General features: G+C 35.1%; 1 long non-coding RNA gene across 1 annotated transcript; it reads left to right on the forward strand.

The window, feature by feature from the left end:
* The first annotated feature begins 2,324 nt into the window (after nt 1-2,324).
* Nucleotides 2,325-5,312, forward strand: LOC134232136 (uncharacterized). The gene is made up of 3 exons (XR_009984717.1): nt 2,325-2,714; nt 3,638-3,777; nt 5,121-5,312. It is a non-coding gene; the product is annotated as an uncharacterized LOC134232136 (long non-coding RNA).
* The last annotated feature ends 4,007 nt before the right edge of the window (nt 5,313-9,319 follow it).

Here is a 9,319-nt window from a genome sequence, read left to right on the forward strand (position 1 = left end):
CTTTTTAGGGTAAGTAGACATGTTATGTAGATTTGCGGAATCAAGGTCAGTTTGCACGCACGTGCTTGCAAGAGCGTGCACGTGCAACATGTAAAATGACCAATATAATTGATATAGCAGTAACGTTTCTATTTTCTGATAAAATGTGTTGGAACTCAGAGTATAAGAATAAATTAGTATTATAGAGAAGAAGACATGGACAAATTATCATGAACTCACGCGCATGCACGTGTGCTTCGCTCTGATTGGCTGAAACAAAAATCTCAATATCTTATTCGTTTTTTGACGAAATACTTTGAAATTTAAAACATGGTAATGCATTAAGATATCCTACGATATGATAAAAATAGTTTTAATAAAATCACGCACATGCATGTGCGCTGCAATCTGATTGGCTAAAACTTTAAATGCCTATAATTCCCTTGGTTTTCAGCCAAACAGGATGGGATTTAGAACATAGATAGTCTTAATGGACCCCTACAAAAGGGTATGGTCATCATGCACATGCATGCACGTGAAATACGTATAATTATACCCGCACTTTCGAAAGAAAGTTCGGGTATATTGTTGTTTCTCATGTCCGTCCGTCTGTCTGTCACACTTTTCTTCCCTGAACTCCTCCTACATTTTACACAGTAGCTTAATCATCTTTTGGGAGATGGTTGTTGGTATCATGTAGATGTGCAGTAAGGTTTCGGAATTTTGATTTTGCCCCGGGGGGTCAAATGGGGGTCGAAAAATGACGTTTTTTATGCAGAAAGCCCCGTCTTCCCTGAACTCCTTCTACATTTTACTCAGCAGCCTAATCATCTTTTGGGAGATGGTTGGTGGTGTCAGGTAGATGTGCAGTAAGGTTTCAGAATTTTGATTTTGCCCCAGGGGGTCAAATGGGGGTTGAAAAATGATGTTTTTTATGCTAAAAGCCCTGTCTTCCCTGAACTCCTTCTACATTTCACTCAACAGCCTAGTCATCTTTTGGGAGATGGTTGGTGGTGTCATGTAGATGTGCAGTAAGGTTTGGGAATTTTGATTTTGCCCCGGGGGGTCAAATGGGGGTCAAAAAATGACGTTTTTTATGCAAAAAGCCCCGTCTTCCCTGAACTCCTCTTACATTTGACTCAGTAGCCTAATCATCTTTTAAGAGATGGTTGGTAGTGTCATGTAGATGTGCAGTAAGGTTTCGGAATTTTCATTTTGCCCCGGGGGGTTGTCAAATGGGGGTAGAAATTTTTTTTTTCTTTATATATACAGTGGCGCCTCATTTATCCGGACGCTTTGGTTCCCAGGCAAATTGTCCAGATAAGTGAAGCGTCCGGATATCTGAATTCTGTTGATTTCTCTTCCAGGTATACTGTATTTGTATTATAACTTTTATATATAAAGAAAAATAAATGCTATCATATAGAAATAATAATTCATTTTTTTTAGACACTATATCTTTAGTATACATCAGCACTACTTTTACACTTTCTTTCAAATATAATAAATATTTTTATAGCTAAAAACTAAATGCCGACTCGCGCTCTCTTTGCCGGTGGTGTAGACATGGTTGTAGCTGGAGAGCAGAATGACAAACATTGGATATAGCGCTGCTTATATAGGCAGATTTTTCATTACCCAGCTTAGTTTTTACTTTTTATTTCCTATAAATTGATGAACATAGCCAAGTGAATTCTCTCATTTGCAGCTTTGATTACACCCAAGCGAGCTGTCAGTATCGAGTCTAATTTTAATTTGAACACTCATCCACGCTACATCTGACATAATAAAAATTCATGCAGTAATCATCCCAAGCGAAATCATTGATTGTCTAAAATTATTCAAATTTGATTGAATGTTTGAGGTTTTACCGATTTGTGTGTGCACATGTGTAGACTACGAGATTATGAAACTATGTTGTCCCGTCTATAAATAGAAAAATATTTAAAACCAGCTCTGTACTAAAATTATAAATATCTCACAGATAACAAATAACTGAATACAAAATTGTTTTCTGTTACCAACACAGTTAATTGTTTATTTTCATTTGTGTATCGATCTCTCTTATATTATGACCATATCCACTTAGCATGCTTAATCTGTGGACTAATCATCGTAAGTCATTCATAACAGGTCACAGGTGATCGTCTTGTAAAAACAATCCATCCGGCCAGTGTTTTGATAACAATTATCACTCAGTTCAGGCGTGAATGTTGACAAGAATGGAAGTACAAATTAAAAATTTAACGTCCGGATAAATGGGTACATCCCACTAATTATTTTTAGAATCGGTAGGAGAAGAAAGTAGTGCAGAAAAAAATTACAAGTTCCTTAAATTGCAGACTTGCATAAAAAAAATTGGGCAGGTGTACTGAACTGAGCCTTACACTTGTTGATAAGGAGTATCTTTCCTACCAAAAAAGCTTTGAAAATGTAATTTATCAAGAAGATCAGCCGAATTATTTTGTGTATTATAACGCCAGTGAGAATTCTGAAATTCCCCTACTTTCACTTTCATTTTTAGAGGTTCCCGCAGACAGACGCATTTTGCCGGAAAACGAATCTGACATGCCACCTCGAGATTTTAACCAAGGAAAGACAAGTTGATGTGCTTTGATTTGAGGGGTCACTCACTACCGAACGAAAATTAGGGACATCGCTATGAGAAGAAACGTTAACATTGTCGCCTATGGGAAAACAATTAGTGGACTGTACCCATATTAGGAAGCCTATAAGTAAGTGAAAGATGTCATAAATCTTGAATTTATTTCAAAGTTGTTGTTTTCTATTATTTTCAATTGTTCAAATTTATGAAAAAAAAAACAATTCTTATATTGTTGATACACATTTTTAAACAAATTGATTCATAAATAAAGTGTCTATCCCCCCCCCCCCCTGGAACAGTCAACATGTATCACCCATTGTTTACACATGTATCATGTAGATTAAATGTATCGATTTATATAATTTATTTATTCAGAATCGTAAATGTATAATTTGATTAAGAAGCAATTATGTAGAAGTACATGCTCCACTGTGGTTTATTTTCAATACACAAAATTCACAAATGAGTTCGGGATCGGTATTCAATCGGGGTCAAGGTCGAAGTGAAAGTAGACTTAGCAGAAAGTTATCAAAACTGTTCAGGGCAGTGTTAAGCAGTATATAGGTGATGGGCATTTGTATTTTATACAGGAGGTAAGAGGTATACCTTAGTACAATATTTGTAAATAACAATTTTAATGTTTTTGGACCATGTCGATTATCGGCACATCACATATGCATACTTGACATACATCATTTCAGATCAGTTGCGCGGTCAAGCTGGGTACAGTTGTCTGGGAGTTAAACGATGTGTGTGAACATGCACATTAACTGATTTTTCTCATATTTTTTAGCAATTGCATTACATGTATTTGTTGAATGTTCAATTATTGTCAGTAAAACATGATTTTTACCTATTCTGCTGAATTTAACTTAATTACTAATGTAAACAGTGTGATTTCAGGTGGGAGCAAATTAATCATTTTTTAAATTAATTAATTTCAAGTAATGGGCATAAAAGGAATATGGTAAAATTGTACGTGTTGAATGTCTGTGTGTCTGTGTGTCTGCAAATGTGATATTGTACCATTTATTGTGTTGATTTTTTTTTTAGGTTCATGGTCATTGGTACAGGAAAAACATGAGGTCCATGCAGATGGTGTTTAAAACTACATGTGTATTGGCCAGCAAAAGCACACCCATTTGAATACATCTTGAAAAAGAACCAGCAAAATGTGACAGTCGGCAAAATATGTAAGTTTAAGTTTTCTAAAAAAAAAAATTTCATTGAAGTGGGGGGATGGGGTGGGGGTGAGGAAATTTACATATTAAATAGGTGATCAGAATGTGAAAGTATTTAGCTATAACTAATCTGTATATGCACTGCTATATACATTTTGCAGCTCATATAGATTTTCTTTTCTTATTTAAGATTTTCAAATGATTAGATCTACATCTTTGTTTTGTAAATTATGCATTATTAAGATTACACGGATATAAGAATTGAAATTTCATGAATATTTGACAGTCAAAATTATGCCATTTGTCAGGAAATTCAAAATTTTGTCTCATTTTCCTACAAATTACAAAATGGTTACCATGGAAACAAAACAACTTTAGTGAACTATTTATTTAATCTGCAACACCACATATTTTTATTTTTTAAAGTAAATAATAGTATATAAGCACTGATTTTGTCTTAAATGAAAAGTACGGGAAAAGTAATGATACACATGTATTGAGCTATCCATTATTATGATGTCATTGTGACGTCATAGATGAGTAAATTTGCATTGGTATAAAAATTGCTTTGAAACAAATGATTATATATAGGATTATAAAGGCTTACAACTTTTTCATTCATAGTCCAAATTTCATGAATGATACATCAATGGACAGGAAATAATCAGTACTTTTTTATTTTACTACTTTCGGGGTATTTGTGAACTTCATTGTTTTGTCATTTCTGGAGAAACTATGAATTAGAGGGTGAAAAGTGGTCATATTTTGTGCGGAAATACATTAATTTTTTTAAATAAGTGAAATTGACCCAATTAAGTGCTTGATTATGATTTGACTATATGTATTTAAAGATATGAAGGTGATTAAGAATGGTATAAGTGTGTTAATAGGCTAAAATTTGACTCAAAACTTGGGTGCAGTTTTGGCTAGATTGGAGCATTTTTTAAGGATATTACACATAGAACTGTAAATGCTGTAAAATCTTAATTAATGGTTGAATTTTCATGAAACTTGGCATGATGTCTCTACTTATGCTCTAGATTGACAAACAGTGTGAAATATTGTAAAATCTAAAAAATGCTTTTTCATATTGGGTACATCCCACTAATTATTTTTAGAATCGGTAGGAGAAGAAAGTAGTGCAGAAAAAATTACAAGTTCCTTAAATTGCAGACTTGCATAAAAAAAATTGGGCAGGTGTACTGAACTGAGCCTTATACTTGTTGATAAGGAGTATCTTTCCTACCAAAAAAGCTTTGAAAATGTAATTTATCAAGAAGATCAGCCGAATTATTTTGTGTATTATAACGCCAGTGAGAATTCTGAAATTCCCCTACTTTCACTTTCATTTTTAGAGGTTCCCGCAGACAGACGCATTTTGCCGGAAAACGAATCTGACATGCCACCTCGAGATTTTAACCAAGGAAAGACAAGTTGATGTGCTTTGATTTGAGGGGTCACTCACTACCGAACGAAAATTAGGGACATCGCTATGAGAAGAAACGTTAACATTGTCGCCTATGGGAAAACAATTAGTGGACTGTACCCAAATGAACCAATTTATAACGTAAAAATACATTTTGTAGTAAAAAAGAGCCGTTCGGATACGGAACGCAGAATTCTGGATAAATGAGTCAAAATTACGTTGAAAAAAATCAATTGCCGAGAAAAATCGTCCGGAAGGTGAAGCGTCCGGATATCTGGCGTCCGGATATCTGAAGGTCCACTGTATATTTGATATGTTTAATCACCCTGCTTTCAAGAACTTCCTTTATATTTTATGCATTAGCTTTAAACCATGATCATTTGGAAAATGATTGGTTTGTTTTGTGTATATGTGAAATGGTTTCAAAATTTGCATTTTCATGTGGATGGCAAAAAGGGGCAGGAAAAAAATGGCCCCTCCCTAACCCAGGGGGTCATGATTTGTACACACTTGAATCTACACCTCATGAGAATGTTTCTATAATATGTTCTACGGTGCGACCATTGGGGCGAGCGCAGTTATTTAATATAAAAAAAAAATTACACAGCTTTTACTTGCACTGCTTATCCTCAGTTCATTAAAGAGAAAAAGAAATAACTTCCCAGGCATCGGGATCGTTATTCCAAACTTTTCGGAAGTTTCCGACAAAATCGGAAATACCCGAGCCGTTTAAGTGACGAAAGTATGACGTCAAATAAAAAGTCCTGTTGACTTAGAACGCAAACGATAGTTTTGTGACATGGGGATTGCATTAAATCATTGTTTGTAATTTTTTTCAAGTAAGTTGTTGCTATGTTTTAGCCACCATGTTGCTATGCACCGCAAAGGATTATTGGGAGTTTGGAATTTTTTCACGCGGTGAGATAAAAATTTCTTGGAACAAAGTGCAGATTTCAACCCGAATTTCCTCCGTTCGTACACGTTAGTCTATTGAGCTCGCTACGCGAGCGGCGCTTTGCGCCGCCTCGCTGCGCTCGCTATTAATCATGCTCTTGTTGTTCTTGAAAAGAAGAATTTTGAAGATGTTTTTCCTTTTATTCCTAGATAAAACTTTGATCCCTAATTGTGGCCTGACCCTAGCCTTTGAGGTGATGATTTGAAAAACTAGAAATATGTCTATAGGACATAAATGTCCCGCCAGATGTATATTACTAATGCTACATGAAAATTTGTATTAGTGTATAAAGTTTGATGAAAATATCTTGAACAGTTTCTTTAGAATTGAAACTAAAATCTAAATAAATTGGATATAGATAATAAATTCTCACCAAATTATGTATAAGTGCATGCTAAACATAAAAATGTCTTAAAATATTTCTTTAAAACTAAGCAAAATACAAATTAAAGAGGAGGGAGGTCAAGGTCACAGGAATGTGCAAGGTGAATTTTTTGATGCATTGAATAACTCTCACTAATACATATCAGCATATTTTGTTTAATAAAAATATCTTGAATGATTTAATGAAACTGAGCTTAACACTTTTTTTAAGAAAAGAGAGGTCAAAGGAAAGGTTGGGGTCAAAATGTTGTTGAAGTTGAAAAGCTTACATCAATATGAATTTACTATTAGCATATGAAGTTTGATAAAAATATGATTAATGGTTTATTTAAAACTTAGATAAACACATATTTTAAAAAGTGAGGTCAAGGTCAAAAGAAAATTCAAGGTCAAAATAAGTTGATGCATTAATAGCTCTCAGCAGTATGTATTAGTATATGAAGTTTGATAAATATATCTTGAATTGTTTATTCAAAACTGATCTAGACATTAATTTTAGAAAAGTGAGGTCAAGGTCACAGGAAATGTCAAAGTAAAAAAGAGTGAAGCATTGTAAAGCTTACATTAGTATGTATCATCATGTGAAGTTTCATTACACAACTTGAATGGTTTCTTTAAAATAAAGCTAAACACTAATTTAAAGAAAAGTTAAGTGAAGGTCAAAGGAAAAGTCAAGGTCAAATAATATTGCTGCAGTTGGATAGTTTACATCAGTATGCATCAACATATTAACTTTGATAAAAATATCTGAAAAGTTTCTTTGAGCCCAGTGGAAAGACAGATTGAAGGGTGGAGGACGGACATGACAAAAACTATACATGTTTTCCTAATCATGGCGTGACATAAAAAACTTGAATCTACATTATATGAGGGCAAGTCAGATTTGAGGTCAACATTCATTTTAGGAGTTTCAACCATTAAGACGTAAAGAGATATTAACTTGATCCTTCCCCTCATCCCTTCCCAGACCCCTGTTTGTTCATGTATGCAAACTAAAATGTACTACTTGTTTTTACATTTTAAAAAAATGTTAATATATACAAATAGATTAATGTGGTCAATCTCTTTGAATGATATTCATTCCTAATTCTAGGAGGATAGGTTGATGAATAAAATGTCAAGCAATCTTATCATTGATGCACTTTTATTTAATTTAATGCAGTCATATTGTGAACATTTCCAGTTCATTAGGAGTGGGAATGACCTCCAGGGGTTCATAACCTTTACGCCATTAAATTTATATAACATAATAACACAAAAAACAAAATCATGTATAGTCAAATGGAAAAAATTTCCTACTATTTAGGAGTCACATGATTATTTGTCGTTACAGGGACGGGGAGTGGATTAAGAGATACCCCCCCCCACCCCCCCGGAATATGCAGGACTATAATATACATGTATATAATAACAAATAAAAAAGACTTTGGATGCCCCCCACCCTAGAAAACAGACCCCACCATAACCTCTCTTTTTTTGCTTCTCAGGAAATTCTTGTTTGGAAATCCCCCCTCCCTCCCAGAAAAAAAATTCTGTATCTTGTAACTGAATGTAACGTCGATAACGGGCGATAACTCTTCAGAATGTGAAATTCATCTATTGCAAGCATCGGATGATCTTTGATCCTTTAAACTTTAACCTAACCAGTTGCATTTCAGACTATTGTACCAAATCTATACCAAAACTTGTACTTACTGATTGTCATAGATCCCGTCAACTTCATAAAATATAATCCAATAAAACACAAAATAATTCCTACTGACATACATGCAATGATGTGTACACCACACTAGTACTGCACGTGCAGTGCAATCTAAAAATGACAAGAGGCCCAGGGGCCACAGCGCTCACCTGAGCACATCGGGCTTGAATTTACTCCCCCCCCCTTCCAATCGTTCATCATTTGAACAAACTAGAATCCACACTACCTGAGGATGATTCCATATAAATACCCCGGGTATCACTAATCATAGCTTTGAAGTACTTGAAAAGAAGATTTTAAAAGGTTTCCCTATATATCCCTATGTAAAACTTGGGTCGGCCATTTTGGCCCCACCCTATCCCCAGGGCCGGGGGTCATGATTTGAAAAAACTTGAGTCTACACTACCTGAGGATGGCTTCCCTATCAGTTTCATCTTTCCTGGCCCAGTGGTAATTGAGAAGAATTTTTAAAGATATTTCCTATATATTCCTATGTAAAACTTGGGTCGGCCATTTTGGCCCCATCCTTGCCCCGGGGGTCATGATTTGAACAAACTTGAATCTACACTACCTGAATATGATTCCACATGAGTTTCATCTTTCCTGGCCCAGTGGTTCTGGAGAAGAAGATTTTTAAAGATTTTTCTTATATATTCCTATGTAAAACTTAGGTCGGCCATTTTGGCCCCACCCTTGCCCCAGGGGTCATGATTTGAACAAACTTGAATCTACACTACCTGAGGATGCTTCCACATGAGTTTCATCTTTCCTGTCCTAGTGGTTCTGGAGAAGAAGATTTTTAAAGATTTTTCCTATATATTCCTATGTAAAACTTGGGTCGGCCATTTTGGCCCCACCCTTGCCCCGGGGGTCATTTTGAACAAAGATTTTTGATTCCACATATATATTCTGGAGAAGAAGATTTTTAAAGATTTTTGCTATATATTCCTATGTAAAACTTGGGTCGGCCATTTTGGCCCCACCCTTGCCCCAGGGGTCATGATTTGAACAAATTTGAATCTACACTACCTGAGGATGCTTCCACATGAGTTTCATCTTTCCTGGCCCAGCGATTCTGGAGAAGAAG

This window comes from Saccostrea cucullata, unplaced genomic scaffold, assembly GCF_032062105.1.
Source record: "Saccostrea cucullata isolate Sc308-1 unplaced genomic scaffold, CSIRO_AGI_Scuc_v1 ctg492, whole genome shotgun sequence".
NCBI classification, from domain to species: Eukaryota; Metazoa; Mollusca; class Bivalvia; order Ostreida; family Ostreidae; genus Saccostrea; species Saccostrea cuccullata.